Source organism: Pteropus medius, unplaced genomic scaffold (assembly GCF_902729225.1).
Source record: "Pteropus medius unplaced genomic scaffold, Ma_sr-lr_union100, whole genome shotgun sequence".
Lineage (NCBI taxonomy): Eukaryota > Metazoa > Chordata > Mammalia > Chiroptera > Pteropodidae > Pteropus > Pteropus medius.
Window position 1 is genome coordinate 6,211,804 of NW_024342257.1, and position 17,958 is coordinate 6,229,761.

At 38.9% G+C, this 17,958-nt stretch overlaps 1 long non-coding RNA gene across 1 annotated transcript in view; it reads left to right on the top strand.

The window, feature by feature from the left end:
* Positions 1–17,958, top strand: part of LOC120600039 (uncharacterized) — a 116,393-nt gene that overhangs the window by 18,429 nt on the left and 80,006 nt on the right. Inside the window, exon 2 of the long non-coding RNA XR_005652066.1 lies at positions 13,705–13,858. This is a non-coding gene — a long non-coding RNA (uncharacterized LOC120600039). The remainder of the gene's footprint in view (positions 1–13,704; positions 13,859–17,958) is intronic.

The window sequence follows — 17,958 nt, forward strand, 5'->3', positions numbered from 1 at the left end:
CTAGAAATAAATCAGAAGGAAGAAGAGAGAAACCAAAAATTAAAAAAAAAAATAATGAAAGAGAAATACAAGAACTAGCTGATACCATCAGGAGAGGAAACATAAGAATAGTGGGCATTATCAAAGGTGAAGAAAAGGAGCAGAGATTAGAAAGCATTTTGAGACAGATAGTTGATGAGAATTCCCAAATCTAAGGAATGAGCTGGAGTTTGGAATTCAAGAAGTCAACAGAACACCCAATAATCTCAACCCAAAAAGACCTTCACCAAATTACATTGTATCAAAATTATCAAAAATCAACAACAAAGAAAAATTCTCAGGGCAGCCAGGGAAAAGAAAATGGTAACCTATAAAGAAAAGCCCATTAGATTATAGTCAGACTTCTTAGCACAAACTTTACAAGGCAGAAAGGAATGGAATTAAATATTCAAACTATTAAATGAAAGGAACTACTAGCCAAGAATAATGTATCCAGCTGAGCACTCCTTTCGATATGAAGGAGAAATAAAGACTTTTCCAGACACAAAATTTGATGGAATTCTCCACTACAAGGCCTGCACTACAGGAAATACTGAAAGGGGTCAGCTCAGCTAAAAGAAAATCACACACAAAAATACATAACTAGGGGTAAGAAGACTAGCAGGCTGATAGAAGCAGAAGAATGCAACTCTTACTAAGAATGGGGCATTATAAGCTTAAACAATAAGAAGAGATTTGCTATAGCAAGATAGTAATGAACATTAAGTGTACTAAGGGACAAATTGAGACAACAATGACTGAAAAGAAGAGAAATCAAAGATCCAAATTCGCAAAGGGGAATGAAGGAAAGGCACATGCAAAGAAAATTGACATATATATATTCTTATGTTTCCTCTCCTGATGTTATCAGCTAGTTCTTGTATTTCTCTTTCATTGTTTTTTTTTTTTAATTTTCAGTTTCTCTCTTCTTCCTTCTGATTTATTTCTAGATTTCTGTCTTCAATATCACTGATCCTTCCCTCCATTTCGTTAGATATAGATATAGATATAGATATAGATATAGATATAGATATAGATATAGATCGATATAGATGATATAGATAGATATAGATATAGATAGATATAGATATAGATATACACATACATATATATATATATAACTATCCTCTATATATTCTTAATGATAACCACATGCCAAAGATTCAGACCTGAAGTATATAACATAAAACAAGAAGTAACAGAGGCAAAACCCACAAAAGCCAACTAAAATAAAGAAAATAGAAACACAAGGACTAAGAAGCAATGGAAACACAAAGTTACCAGAAAGCAAAAGATAAAATGGCTATAAGAAGACTTCACATTTCAATAATCAACCTCAATGTAAATGGACTGAACTCACTAACAAGGCACGAAGTTGCAGATTGGATGAAAAAACAAAACCCAATCATATGCTGTCTCCAGGAGACACATCTCAGTTCTAAAGACATATATAGACTCAAAGTGAAAGCGTGGAAAATAATATTTCAAGCAAATGGCATTCAGAGAAAAGCAGGAGTAGCAGTACTAATATCATATAAAATAGACTTCAAAGTATAAATAGTAAAGAAAGATACTGAGGGCCATTTGATCATGATAAAGGGAATCATGCGCCAAGAAGACATAACACTTATTAATACCTATGCTCCCAGTCGGGGAGTCCCGAAATATGTAAAGCAATTACTAACAGAATTAAAGGGAGAAACAGACCAAAACACTATTGTAGTAGGGGACCTAAATACCCCACTGTTGGATATGGACAGATCATCCAAACAGAAAATCAATAAGGGCGTAACATCATTAAATGACACATTAGACCAACTGAACATAAGTGACATTTACAAAGCTTTTCATCCCAAAAGAGCTGCTTATACATTCTTCTCTAGTGCTCATGGAACGTTCTCAAGGATTGACCACAAATTGGAACTCAGAATTACCCTCAACAAATATAAGAGGGTTGAAATCATACTAATCATATTCTCTGATTATAATGCTTTGAAACTAGAGATCAACTGCAGAAAGAAATCAGGAAGAACTGCAAATACATGAAGATTAAACAACATGCTACTGAAGAATAACTGGGCCAGAGAAGAAATAAAAAGAGAGATCAAGAGATACAGAGAAATGAATGATAATGATAGTAAACACGTAAAAAAATTTAGGACATGGCAAAAGCAGCAATAAGAGGAGAGTTGATATCATTACAGACCTATCTTCAAAAACAAGGACAAGCCCAAATATGAACAACCTAACACTTCATCTTTAAAAGCTTTGCTTAGTACATAGAAACAGACACAGAAAGGCAGCCAAAATTGGAAGACAATGAAGCAGAAATCATATGAGAGAACAGAACAGAGGTCCAGGAATAATAGAATCAAGCAATCTAACAGATGCAGTCTTCAAAACACTGGTTATAAATATGCTCAATAAATTTAGAGGAAGAGTAGATGAACTTAGTGAGAACTTTAACAAAGATATAAAGAAACATAAAAATGAAAATTATAAGAGAACCTTTCAGAAATGAAGAACACATTATCTGAGATGAAAAGTATATTAAATGGAATAAACAGATTGAATAAAGAAGAAGATCAAATAACTTACATAGAGGATTGGGATACCAAGGACACTCAATCAGAACAGCAAGAAAAAAGAAGCCAAGAATATAATAATAATTTAAGGAGCCTATGAGACATTATTAAAGGTAAAAAATTTGTGTCATAGGAGTACTTGAAGGAAAACAAGAAATTAAAGATCTTTTTGAAGAAATAATGATGGAAAACTTTCCTAACCTAGTGAAGGAAATAGACATACAACCCCAGGGAGCTCAGAATGTCCCAAGAAAGAGGAACCCAAAGAAACCCACACCAAGATGCATCATAATTAAAATGCCAAAGGTTAAATCAAAAGAGAGAATCTTAAAAGTAGCAAGAGAAAAGCAGTTAGTTACCTACAAGGGAATATCCATAAGACTAGAAGCTGATTTCTTAAAAGAAACTATGCATATAAGTGATTTTCAACTTTTTCTGTCTGAGTTATTTTGCTTACCATTATTATCTCGAGGTCCATCTATGTTGTCACAAATGGCAATATTTCATCTTTTCTAATGGCTAAGTATTATTCCATTTTATATATGTACCATGGCTTCCATAAAACTAAAAGCAACAAACAAACAGGGCAAACAAACAGAGACTCTTGGACATGTACAATAGACTAGTGGTTAACTTAGGGTGGGGGAAGGGGTGAGGCGGGAGGTAGATGAGGTAAAAAAGGGTCAAATATGTGCTGACAGAAATAAATCTAACTATGGGCAGTGAACACACAGTGCAATATATATATAATAAATAGTATATATATGCCTTACTATTGAATTGTACACCTAAAACTTACTGGAATTCGTTAACCAATGTCACCATAATAAGATAAATTAATTAATTTTAAAAAGGTACGAATTTCCAGTTATAAGATAAATAAGTACTAGGGATATAATGTACGATATGATGACTATAGTTAACATTGCTGTGTGATATAAATGAATATATATGAACATTGTTAAGAGTAAATTCTAAGACTTATCATCACAAAGAAAAAAATTTGCTTTCAGTTTTTATTGTATCTATATGAAATAATGAATGCTAACTAAACTTATTGTGGTAATATTTCACAATATATGCGAGTCAAACCATTATGGGATACACCTTAAACTTATACAGTGATGTATATAAATTATATCTCAGTAAAACTGGAAAAATGTTTTTAAAATAGTATAATTAATATAATAAGAAAAGAGAGACAATGGAATCATATAAAATGCTTAATTAAAGTCACGAAAAGCAGAAAAATTTAGAAAACAAAAGTGGAGCAAAGTACAAAAGTAACCAATAGAAAGCAGTAACAAATGTGGTAGATATTAATTTATCAATAATCACCTTAAATGTCAATGATCTAAATACACCAATTAAAAGATGGATATTGTAACAGTAGACCAAAAAACAAGACCCAACTGCAAGTTATCTACAAGAAACACATTTTAATTATAAAGATACATATAATTAAGAGGGTGGAGAAAATATTATAATAGCACTAATTAAAGGAAAACCGTATTAGCTATATTAATTTCAGACAAAAAAGACTTCAGAAAAAAAGAAAGTCATTATGGGTTGAGGGGGCATAATAACAAAAGTGTCAATACTGCAAGAAGACATAACAATTCTTAGTGTATATACTTAAGAACAGAACATCAAAATACATGAAGCAAAACTGATAAAACTGCAAGGAGAAATAAATGAATCTGCTACTATAGTTGGAATCATTAACACCCCTCTATCAGAAATGAACAGGCATAGGACAGTCATATCTAGCAAACAGAAAATTAGTAAGGACATAATTAAATTCAACAGTACAATTAACTAAATGTAATTGACATCTATAGACCATTTCATCCAATAACAGCAGATTATATATTTTTCTTAATCTCACATGAAACATTCACTGAAATGGATCACATTCTGGGTAAATAAACTTTATCAAATTTAAAAGAATAGATATTATACAATGTCTGCTCTCAGACCACAGTGGAATTAAACTAGAAATTAATAACAGAAAGATAACTGGAAAATCATAAAATACTTGGAGATTAAACAATACACTTCTAAATAACACATGAGTTAAAGAAGATATCTTAAATTTATTAATATTTTTAGCTAAATAAAACTGAAAATAAAATCCCAAAAACTTATTTGGTGGATATTTACAAATTGATTCTAAAGTTTATATGGAAAGGCAAAGGACCAAAAATAGTCAATTTAATACTGGAGGAGAATAACAAAGTCAGAGGACTGACAGTTCTTGACTTCAAGACTTATTTTTAAATTATGTTTATTAAGATAAAGTATTATTGGTGAAAAAATTACAAATATATTAATGGAACAGAATATAGAGCCCAGAAGTAGACCCACACAAATATAGTCAACTGTTCTTTGGCAAATAAGTCAGAGCAATACAATGGAGCAATGATAATCTTTTCAACAAGTGTTGCCGAAAAAAAAATAACGACATGAAAACCTAGACATAGATCTTAAACTCTTCACAAAATTAAAAAAAGAAAATTCTTCACAAAATTAACTCAAAATGGTTCAGATACCTAAATTTAAAGTGCGAAACTATAAAACTCCTAAAAGATATCATAAGAGAAAACCTAGGTGGTCTTGAGTTTGGTGATAACTTTTTAGATACAGCACTAAAGGATAGATCTATGATATAAATAATTGATAAGCTGGACTTCATTAAAATTAAAAATTTCTGCTCTGTGAAAGACAATGAGAATGAGACAACAAGATACAAACTAGGGAAAAGTTATTGCCCAAACACATCTGATAATGGACTGTTATCTAAAATATAATAAAGGAATCTATATCCCGATAAAACAGGGCAAAAAACCTTAACAGATACTTCTCCAGAAAAGATGTATATATGTCAAATAAGCATAAGAAAAGATATTCAACATCATATGTCATTAGAGAATTGCAAATTAAAATAACAGTGAGATTCCAATACACACCTATTAGAATGGCTAAAATCTAAAACACTGACACCACCAATTAAAATATCTTTTTTTTTAAAGAAAAAGATGACAAAAATGTTGATATTTAACATATAGCTTTAAACTACCTACCCAGTAAAAGATTACAGGTTTTGGTCCAGCTGGCTATTTTCACTATTTAAAAACATGTTGAACTACATATAAATAGTTTAAACCAACTATAATGACAAGAAAGTTCGTGATGAAATTTCAGTTTCAACCTGAGCGTACTTCTTACTCCATAAAGAACACTTGTTACAGAATGAACAGCAAAGAACCTAATTCACTGCTGTGGGGAACAGAAAATAACATAGATGACATTGCAAATATTAAATGAACCAATTATACATTTGCCAAAACCCATACAATGTACAACACTAACAGTGAACCTTAATGTAAATTACAAACTTTGGCTGATAATGATGTGTCGATGTAGGTTGATTGATTGTAACAAATGCACTACTCTGATGTGAGATGTTCATAGTGGGAGAGATTGCACGTGTGTGAGCACAGGGGAAAAATGGGAACACTCAATTTTTCTGTGAACCTAAACTGTTCTTTAAAAAGTATATTAATTTAAAAAATTGTCAAAGGCAAATGGGTAAATCTCAATTCCCTGTTTCTAAAATAAAAAGAAATGATTATTACATTTATTAGAAGATAACATGTTTACAGCAATCATACTGTTATGTGTACTGTAATTAAAACAGCTTGTCAGGTAGCCTGATCATTATTTATTCACCAATTTACAGATTAATGATCCATTCCTTAACACTTGGTCAATCAAAAGCTCAGTAATTGAATTCCAGCTGATATGGAACACACTTGAATGATAAGTACTTCTATCATATTATTTCAAAGGAATTTATGTCTTTTTATTGCTTAGGCAACACTAGTACCACTCAAAACGGCCATTGCCAGTGGTTAATTGGCATGTAAAAAATCTGCCGCTCTGATTCTTAGCAAGAGACATGATATAGCAACATCAGCCATTGGTTGGACTTAAGGTGAAGTCAGAATTCATAAACCAGAATAGTTCAAAACTAGTTAAATCTTTTTTAACCAAAAATAATTGTAAAAATATAATAAAGGTATTAAAGAGATACAAATAGAAACATCAGCTAGCAAGAGAGTTGATTTCATACCAACACACTCCTTCTTGATTGGAGACAGAAATATCCCCTCTATCTATGGTTTTAAGAAATAAAATAACTCCCTGTGGTGCACTGGCTAGGAAAACAATGTATAGATACAAAAGTATATAGACACTAGTTGCTTAGAACACTATATAAAAATATACTCTGATTACCTCCAAGTATACCTCATTTGCAGAGAATAAAATCAATTTTACCTACTTTAAGCCAAAATGACTTATTAAAGGGTGTGGCTTACAGACATGTTGGGAAGGTTGAAATAGACTCTAGATTAAGCTTTCAGGAACAATTTCAAGAGTTACATTCTGGGGCTAAACTGTTACCACTGAGAGAGATCCAAGCCCATCATTGCCCTGGTGATGCTGGGGGCCTCGGTCCTTTCTGCTGACATAGTAAATTACAAATCAGTGAAGTTTAGGAAAAGTAAGACTTATTGAAGTACATTTCAAGAGAGAAACGAGCTACGGTAAAGAAGGCTGCAGCCTCGTAGAAGTGGGGAGGTCTGTCTTATATCCGAGCTATGATAGGAGGTTACAAGGATGGTGCTAGCTGATTAGCATGTAAGGTCATTTTGATTGATAGTTGACTGTTATATAACCTATCGTCAACTGTGCATGTACCTTCCCAGAATTCAGTCTGTTATAATTAGATTCCTGAACTTCTGGGCATATGTATGGCATTATAATTATAATTAGGCTGAGAAGAAAGAAGAAAAAAAGGTCAGAGTAATCCTTAACATGCAAACGTTTGTGGCTGGCCTAAACTAGTTTCTATGTTATAGTCATTTCCTGTACTCTAGGATGCAGGGGTATTGTTATTTGAAAAATGAGGTTTTATCTGGGAGTTCCTAGGGGCAACCTCTTGGGTTGGACCATCAGTGTTGGCCTTTCTATGGTTACAGAGCTGGGCCTTTGCTTCCATCATTCATGGATACTACCCGACAAAACCACCAAGGGGCCACTGCTTCTTCAGAGATTAAGAAGCCATCTGTTAAGTTTTCACTACCAGGAGCATGGATCTGCTCCTTAGTTAAACTAGTGAACATTATATTTATCACACACACGCACACACGCACACCACAAACATTTAAAATCTTAGGAAATGGCTTTAAGGCTAGACAGCAAATGAAGAAACATTTATTCAGAGAAACCTACTAAAGCGCAGCAACAGCAAGTATCTGTATCTTTTCAAACATAACCCACTCTTTCATGGCAAGAACTCTACTCAAGATTAATACAGTAAAGACTAAGGCTTGTTCTCCCTACCAGCTATCAGCTGGAGAGCTAAGGCATTTTCCCAAGAAGAATAAGATATCAGCATTTTTCACCTTACTGTTAGGTAGCTAGTCAGACATAAGCAACAGGGGAACAAAGGAATGGAGGCCCAGCCCAGAGACCATCCAAAGAACATCCCATTGATAGTTAAAGAAACCCTCCTGCATCCTGGGAGATAAAAGACAGGAGGACCATAACCTATAGCTGGTTTAATTCGGCCACAGATGTGTGCACAAAAAGTACTACCCTAACCTGCTCACAACCTCAGCCTCGTTATACCATCTTTATAATATTATATTTATGCTGGAAGTTCGTGAATCTAATTACAACAGACTAAATTCTGGATAAGCACATGTGCACTAAACAAAAAGTTATATAGCAGCCAAGTGTTAATTAAAATGACCTCAAGTGCCAATCACCTAGGAACACATGTGTAACCACCCATCACAGCCCAAAGATAATACAGATCTCCTCATTTCTGGGTTGTTACAGCTCTCTTGGCTGAAAACCCACTCCTCCCTTGGGGCATAATCTGTCTTTTATCTTTGTAACAGCCAAATTCCACAGGGCTACAGCCTTCCTTAGCATGGCCTGTCTCCTAAAATATACCTTTAATTAATCTTTTTTTAAATCTTGCAGACTGTAATTTTTTGCTGGGTCAGTGGGGAAGAACCAAGGAAAACTGCTAATTGCACTTCTGTGTCATTACCTCCGCCCCCATGCTGCTGGGGCGACACTGGAGTTAAAATCGCCCCTAAACAGTAACATTGCTGTCGCAGAAATGTTTTGAAATCAGACTGACAAGAAACCAAGCACCACTCGAAGATTCAGTGAACTCAGGTTTATTACACCGATGGTCCCACAAGAGCTAGCACTCTGATAATCTGGACCTCGAGCTCAGATGAAACTTTGCTTTTATGGGGCTTAGTTGGCATGGGCTGACTGGTTAATTTGTCCTCAGATGGTTACAGACTGTAGGAGTTGCAATGGGTTACAGGTGCATGCGGGAGTTGTTATGGGCTATGGGCACTTACAGGGCATGAGATTTTCAGACAAGAACTTAGGCAATACATCTGTTATCTAGACAGAACAATCAAAGGGAAAGGTGAGTCCAGTTGATCTCGAGATCACTCTGCCCTTCACAGCAACGGTTAGCCTTTTGGTGAAAAATTCCTCTTCATTCCCCCTTTTGATGCCCTTTAAACTCTTATAGGGCATCAATCTTTTGATTTTTTTTTTTTTTTGGCCGAGGGGCTGGTATAAGAGTGGTTTGAATGTCACAACCATTTGCAACCTTATGAATTCTAGGTGTGAAGAGATAAACTTGAAATGTATTGAAGAGGGATTTAGCCTGAACATGTAAGAATCGAGAGGATCCCGACATAGGTCAGGGCTAAAGTGACTCTTTGACTCAGAGTCCAATCGGCGGACACTATCAAGGCCAACCCTGAAGCAAGCAGCAGGACAAGTATACTAAAGAGGGTTAGAGCTAAAGGATGATAACAATATATCTGGACAGTCTGGATGGTTGATCCCCAGACTTCTGCCATGCATAGACTGGCCAGCTTTCGAGGGGGGCCAGAGCAGGGCTGAAGATCTCAGGTAGATTTCTGCTGCCTCCAAAACATGACTCAGAGTGGCTGATCAGGAAGAGGCTCTGGAGTCTATATCCCCCATTCTTCTAGGGGTGTCGCTCTCTTTACTCGGATGTGGTGGATCCACGGTGTGATACCTGCAACCTCAAGGGCAGTGAGAGTTGCTAATGTAACAGTGTGAGGGCCTGTGCAGATCAGCTAGAGTGGTTCCTTCTTCCAATCCTTAACCCATACTTTATCTCCTGGCTGTTAAGGGTGGACTCAATTCCCTTAGTGGATAGGGGCCCTTTCTAGGGTTACTTGGGTGATGTTGCAGAGGATCCTCCCTAGGGACTGAGATGTTGGGACATTTCTAGGTCAGCTATCAGTTGATGGTCTCCTTTTAGCTTCCCTATTACTGGGGGAGGTCTCTCATAAAGGATTTCAAAAGGAGAGTAGCCTGAAGGTCTTGGGGTGCACCATGCTCGGAGTAGAGCCAAAGGCAGCAAGTCAATCCAAGGTAACTGGGTTTCCTGACAAAGTTTAGCTTAGCTAGAGTGGTCTTGAGGATCTGGTTCATGCGCTGAACTTTCCCTGAACTTTGTGGCTTGGAGGCTGTGTGGAGCTTCCATTTTATTCCCAGAGCTTTAGACAGAGTCTAGACTGTCTCAGACACAAAGGCAGGTCCATTGTCAGATCCTATAGAGAGGGGCAGCCCGTATCTTGGAACAATTTTCCTCAATAAGTTTCTAGCTACTTTTCATGTCCATTCAGTGCATGTAGGGAAAGCTTCAGCCCATTTGGAGTAGGTGCAAACTAACATAAGCAAGTATCAGTGGCCCCGGCAGGGCTTAACCTCAGTAAAGTCCACTACTAGGTCTTCAAAGGGCATAGTCCTAATTGTCTGCACCCCTGGATCGAATTTCAGCCATTGGCTCATGTTGTTTTGTGAGTAAGTTGCACATCTAACACTGATCTGGGAGCACAAGATTGGGAGCTTAGGTATGAAATAGTAGCAGCCTAACAGGCTTTCCAAAGTAGTCTTTCCTAAGTGAGTCAACTCATGGTGTTGTGTTACCAGCTAAGCTGCCACCGCAGCGGGAATAAAGAGTCTCTGATCTTGAAGCTCCCACCAGCCCTCCTTTCACTTGGTTTCCCCTTCGCTTAAGGCCTACTGTTCTTCTTACTTGATATATGTCAGGAACAGAGGCAATTTGGGAGCTAGGAGAACCTTAGAGACTGGCTCAGGACCCATTGTGGCACTCGGTTGGTTGGCAACCTCCCTAGCTGCTTGGTCTGCCAGTCGGTTTCCCCTACTGACAGGGTCCCTGATAATGAGTTATCCTGGCGTTGGTCAGCCACTTGAGTCCCTGGTTATTCATTAATGCAGTAACAGCAAGTGAGACCTTTGCATTCATATTCTGTCCCAGTGTGAGCTGGTCTGCTTCTCTGACCAGGACTATCATGGCAACTAAAGCCTGGAGGCATGGCGGCTCTCCCGTGGCCACTGGATCTAATCATTTGGACAGATATGCAATTGGGCACTCCCATGGCCCAACTGTTTGTGTGAAGACCCCCAGTGCAGTATGATTCTTCTCATGTACAAAGAGGTTAAAGTCCCATGTCACGTCTGGCAGTCCTAATGCTGGGGCACTGGTCAAAAGTATATTTCTTTGAAGGCCTTTTCTTGTTTGGAGCCCCATTCCAGGAGGTCTTTATTGAACCCAGCTGTGGCCTCGTACAGTGGCCTGGCAATTTCAGAGAAACTTGGTATCCAGATCTGGAAGAATTTAGCAGCCCCTAGGAATTCACGGACTCCTTTCTAAGTGTTTGGCCGAGGTATTGAACAGATGGCCAATTTCTTCTCATGTCCAAGTGCCCAATGTCCTTCTGAGATGATGAACCCAAGGTATCTGACCTCCTATTTGCAGATTTGAGCCTCCATGACATCTTGTATCCCATGGTTGAGAGTAGGGCCAACAAGGCTCTAGTACCTTTCCAGCAGTCTTTTTGGGTGGGGCTAGCCAGCAACAGGTCATCTACATACTGGAGTAGAGTGCAGTTCAAAGTCTTTCCAGGGAAGGCAGCAAGAGCTGCAGTCAGCTCTTCGCCAAACAGGGTGGGTGAGTTCTTGAAGCCCTGTGACAGTTGAGTCCAAGTCTATTGTGCCTTTCTTCTGATGTGTGGGTCTTTCCAATCAAAGGCAAACAAAGGCTGGCTGGCCAGTGATAACCAGAGACAGAAGAATGTGTCTTTGAGATCGAGGCAGGTGACCAGCTTGCCTGGGCCGGTAAGAGACTCAGGAGGGTGTATGGGTTGGGGACCATTAGATGGATGGTGACTACTGCATTGTTTATAATGCGGAGGTCCTGGACAGAATAGTAGTTGTTCCCTCCAGGCTTCTTGACCAATAAGAGCAGAGTGTTCCAAGGTGACTGACACTCAACTAGAATTCCGTTATCATGCAAATGCTGGATGTGGTCCTGAATTCCCAAACGTGCTTCCCGTGGCACTGGATATTGCCTTTGTGTGGCAGGAGTGGCTCCTAGCCTCAGGTCCACTATGATGGGCACGTGATTCTTGGCTAGACTTGGGGGTTCCTTTTCTGCCCAGACATCAAAGAACTCTTCTAGCAGGCTGGTTTGATTTGTTTGTTTTCTTCCCTGGACATGGCTATAGCCATCATTAGAACAGGCTGGCTCCCAGGGTGAGACTGGTGGGCTTCCTGGGGTCAAAAGTCATCTGTGCTCCAAGCTTCATTAATAAGTCTCTACCCAAAAGACTCATGAGTCTTATAAATTATAAATACAGGAACTCATGAGTCACTAGGTAGCCCCCTAACCGACATGAGCAGGCTTTGCAGAATGAGCAGGCAGCACGGTCCCCTGTGGCCCTGAAGATAGCTGTTGTCTGGTTTGTGAGGGGTGCCACGTACGTGGAATGTGCCATCTTCACTAATTTCAAAAGGGCCTCATGTCTCTTGGAGAGGCATCTGAAGGGCTGCAGGCTGCTGGGCTGGCTTTGTGGTCAAGCGAATACTCCGTGGACTTGGGCTTGGCAGCTGCTCAGGCTGTTAGGACGATGAAGGCACTGATGGCAAAGGGCTGTCAGGTAATTGGGGATAGAGAGGCTATGCAGGGGCTGGCGGAGCTGTAGGGATGTACGGCAGTAGAAAGAAAAGTTCTTCCTCAGGATCCCCTTGGTGGATGACTTTTGTTGGCTCTTCCTTGTTCTTTCCCCAGATCAATCGGCCACAAGTACCTTACTCTGCCCCTGCTTATTTGTGCAGAACCGGGCCCAAGGGGGAACTATAGTAGCAATTTGCAACCATGAGTCTATGTATGGAAACTGGTCTGGATGTTCAGGGGTCCCTGTCATTACCCTATACACAGCTCTAACAGTAGGGAGGTCCCTTCTGAAGATCATCCTACCCCATAGGCGGGCCACTCAAACTCACAAAGAGTACAAAGCTTTCCTGGGGTCAACTTGACCCCGTAATCCCTTAAGAAGCCTTTCTTAAAATTTGTTTCAACATACAATTTAAGACAGTTGGCTTAGAGGAACCTCCGGCCATATTGCCTTAGGGAGCTTCCTAATGGAGCGGGGAAATAGACCTTAAAATTTCAAGAAAATAATTTGACAGAGGGCCTCTATGTCAAAGGGGCCATTTGGAGATAGACAATTCTTAAGCCAAATCAGCGGTTAATTGCACTCACCTCCCCTTTATCCCACCCTATGTCAGTGACGCAAAGACAAACAAGGGTGGGTGCCTCCTCCAAAGAGGAGGCCACTCAAGTGCTCATCTGGCCATGTCCTGAAGTAGCTTAGGTGACACTTGGCCGTAGCAGACTCAGTTTTGTAACTTACAATTGGACACTAGTCCAATGCTGCCCTGGACCATATGCCGTGCACTACAGAACCGCAGATGAGTTCACTCAGACTCCGTAGCCTTTAGGGGACCATAAGGGTGCCCAGCTGTGGAGCCACAAATTTGTACCTGACCAAGTCAAATCGACCAGGTCACTCATTCACTCACTCATTTACACACCGGGTTAAAGCATTGCCTCTTCCATTTTTGGAAGGCCCTGACCTTTGTCTTCCCTCCCTAGGACGACCCTGATGTCTTCCTCTGCTGGGAAGACCCTGACCTGTATCTTCTAACTGAAGACTTTAGGAGGTGATCAAGCTCCTCTTCCGTCCAGAGATGGGAACTGACTAGGATGCTGAGCCCCAGGGCCTTATCTTATCCTGTGGCCATTCCTGGTGAGTTGATCTGTCCTTCCTTTGAGTCCGGTCAGGGGCTCAGATGTCTGGAGAGCTGGAGCACCGGTCTGAAAGAGAACTCAGAATACCATCAGGTAGTGGGCCCCCTCACTCGCCTCGGAGCCCCTACACCCGAGCCTGGCTGAGCCACTGGTCCAGTGGCTCAAAGGGCTGCCATGGTTGGAATCTCACTGGGGCCTCCAGAAATGTTGCAGAAATGTTGCGAAATCAGACTGACGAGAAACCAAGCACCACTCAGAGAGTTGGAGAACTCAGGTTTATTACGCCAGCGGTCCCAGAAGAGCTAGCGCTCTGAAGATCTGGGCCCAGAGCTCAGATGAAACTTTGCTTTTATGAGGCTTAGTTGGCATGAGTCAATTGGTTAATTTGTCCTCAGACGGTTACAGACCACGGGAGTTGCAATGGGTTACAGGTACATGAGGGAGTTGCTATAGACTACGGGCAGTTACAGAGCAGGGGATTTTCAGACAGGAACTTAGGCAATACATCTGTTATCTAAACAGAACAATTAAAGGGGAGGGTGAGCCTTCAGTTGATCTCAAGATCACTCTGCTCTTCGGCCTAGGCAGCAAGCATGTCTACAGAAACAAAACAAAGAGCTGATTATAAAGTTGGTCTTTTGGTGAAAAATTCCTCTTCACTACCTCCCAAAGTATCTGTTTCAGAGGCTAAGCTTTTGGTTAATGCACGAGAAGTAAGAGTTTACTTCTTCCATCCAGCTCCCACTCATGGAAAACAAGCTCTACGTTGGGCGCAGTGCACTCAAAATATTGGGGCCTCGATGGCCTTTGCCCAGCTTATTTATAGTATAAGTTCTTCACCAGAAGAGGAAAGCTTAGAAGAACAGAGGCTACAGCCAGATTCCATCTCCAAAAACAGGAACATTATTCAGAGAGAAGTGCCCCATTTTCTCTGGCCCTAGGTCCAGAGCCAGGTCTCAGAATTTGCGAAGGGGTTAAGACAGGTTGTAAAACAGAGAGTTCTGATGCTTTCCCCAAAGGGACTGGTTTTATTTGCAACAGAGTGAGAGGAAGTTCAAGCCTAAGTTTGCTCTCAAAAACTGTGGATGTTGTGCGGTAAAAGGCAAGTGGGAGGAGATCGGTAGACATATTGTAGTTAAAGACTAAACTGATTTATTTTACCAGATAGAACCAGATAAGAAGAGCCTTTATGGAATTAGAACCAATTTTAAACACTAACCACAAAAACTGTCCTTGTAAAGGAGTCTGAATTTAATTGGATCACTTAGTGGAACAATTAATGCCCCAGGCATTTGTTGGAAACAATAGAGAAGTCATCCAGCAATTAATGGAATTTATCAAGTCGATGTGGTCAGGAAAAGAGAAATTGCCTTGCAGAAACCATTATGATCCCAAGGTTACTGTGCATGAGCCCAAGGCTGCGCCTTCCGAGGAAAAACATCAGCGACTTCACATTGAAGGGAGCATAGGTCTCACTAAAATAATTCAACCAGGGGAAAAAATTAAATAATTTCTTCAATTAAAAATAAATAAATAGATTTAAAAATTTTTCAAAACTAAAAAAAATAAAAGTTAAAAAGAAACAAAATAATTCAAAATTTATTTTGAATAAAATAATTCAAAAAATAAAATAATTCAAATAATTCAAATAAATAATCAACAATAACAAGCCGTAGGAGTAGGAAGAGACAAATACCCAAAGTTACCATAATATACTACCTAAAATATCCAGTTTCCTACAAAAAGTTATGAGACATGCAGAAAACAAACAAACAAACAAAAACAAAACCAAAAACAGGAAAGTCTGACCCAAACATAGGAAGAAATAAGCAAGAACAGAAACTTCCTGTGAGAGTGATCAGATTTCAGATTCACAGAGAGATATTTGAAAGTAGTCATATCATTACACATTAATAATAACTAAACCAATTGCCTTGGGGATTATTACTGTAGCAAATTCTTGAATTTTTCTCCCATATTTCTGAAGGGGGCAGTTGATCCCTATGTTGATTTTTAGAGTAAATACACACAAGGACATAGTAGCATACCATTTATCAATTAGTGTTTCTGTCCATAGATAAAAACAACATCTAAGGTTGGAGGTGTTACTGGAGAGCTCAACAGGGTAGAGATCCAAAGAGAGACCCCAACATCAAAGCTCTGGTAACCAGGTTCTTGTCTTATGTGTGAGAAAGAATTCAAGGGCATAGGAAACAGTGAGCAGGAAAGCATAAGTTTTATTAAAGTGAAAGTACACGCAGAAGAGAAAAGGGTAGGCAGCTCGGAGAGTCTGCCCCAAGCTGTCTGAATTATATGCTTTTATTTTCTTGGAGGTGGGAGTGTTACAAGGCTGTCTAACCTGCTTCCCAGTCTTAGCTCATTTTCTATGCCACCTGGAAGAGAGGAGGTGACCCCAGGCAATCTATCTTGTCTCCTCGCCTTGGCTTGTTTCTCATGTTGGGATCTCATGCTTGAAATCAAAACAAGAAGAGGGCTGAGTAAGGAACAAGGGAGAAATTCCAGAGTGGCATCCTGCAGGGGAAGGGGAACTTCCCTAGGCTAACTATCCTGCCTTAGAGGTATGGGTGAAAAAGGGGAAGGGATTAAAAAGTACAAATTCATTGTTACAAAATAGTCATGGGGATATAAAGTATAGCATAAGGAATATAGTCAATAATGATGCAGAACAGGGCAAATTACCCCAAGTGCGGGGAAACTCAAGCACTGCACTGAGAGAGAAGCATGTTCTTGTCAAAGTGTAAGAAAGCTTTCAAACACACGCCAAAATTAGAGACAAAAGGAAAGTTTATTAGAGAAGAGGTAATGCTCCATAGACAAAGTGTCTCTCCTCTCAGAGGTGAAGAGTGAGAGAGCCTAAGAGAGACCCAGAGGGACAAAGGCGATAGAGACAAGGACAGAGTAAAGGCCCTGAGAGTGACCTTGAGTGTTTGGGGAATTCAGTTTATATATCATTCTTTAGTTCCTGTGAGTTATAGTTTAAAAACTTTGTTTACTCACTTTCCTTGATATGGACATACAGTGAGGAGGGATAAGAGTATATAGTGAGAAAAGGTAAGAATATGTAGTATGCAAAGCCAGCTGGCAATTTCCAGTCTGTGAACCATAGGTGTCTCATGGTGTTATCCGTATGGAATGAATGATTTTACTTTTTGTACAACACCATTTAAAGACTCTTTTTCCTGATTTTCCTTCATGGTGTGGGGAAATGGGTTGTTAGCAATCCCAGCAGAAATATTTCTTTGTTCTGCAGGTTTCCTCATGGTCTGGCTGCAGGGCTGATCAGCATATCGCAGTCTCTGAATATCGCTCGATTTAACTTTTTCATTATCTTGCTTTCTCTCTACATTAATAATATTGTAATAACTATGTATGGTGTCAGATGGGTACTAGATTTATCGAAGTGACCACCTCAAAAGTTTTATAAATGTCTAGTCACTGTGTTGTGCACCTGAAACTAATATAATATTGTATGTCATTTGTAATCGAAAAATAAAAGAGTTATAACAAAACAAACAAAAAAGAAGTCATTATAAATATGTTCAAAGAAATAAAGGAAATTATGCATGAAGAAATAAAGAAATTTATGATCACAATGTTTCGTCAAATAGAGAATACCAACAAAGAGATAAAAGTTATTAAAAATGAAAATTCTGAAGCTGAAAGGTACAATCAATTAAATGAAAATATTATTAGAGGTGTGTAGCAGTAGATTTGAACTGGCACAAGAATTAGCAAACTTGAAGATAAAATTGATAAAGATTTTGTAATTCAAAGAATTTCAAAGAAAAAAAAAGAATTGTTTCCACGACGTGGCACTGAGAGCTTGATTCTTTCTGCTGACGAAATAAAGAATTATAAATCATTGAAGTTTAGGAAAAGTAAGATTTATTAAAATCCTTTTCAAGAGAGAAACAGGTTATGCCAGAGATGGATGTAGTTAGCCACACCAATTTCAGGAAGGATGCCTTATATTATGGCCGTAATGGATGGTTACAAGGGTGGCATTAGATAATTGGCATATAAGGCCATGTTGATTGACATCTTGCAGTTATATGACCTTTTGTTTACTGTGTATGT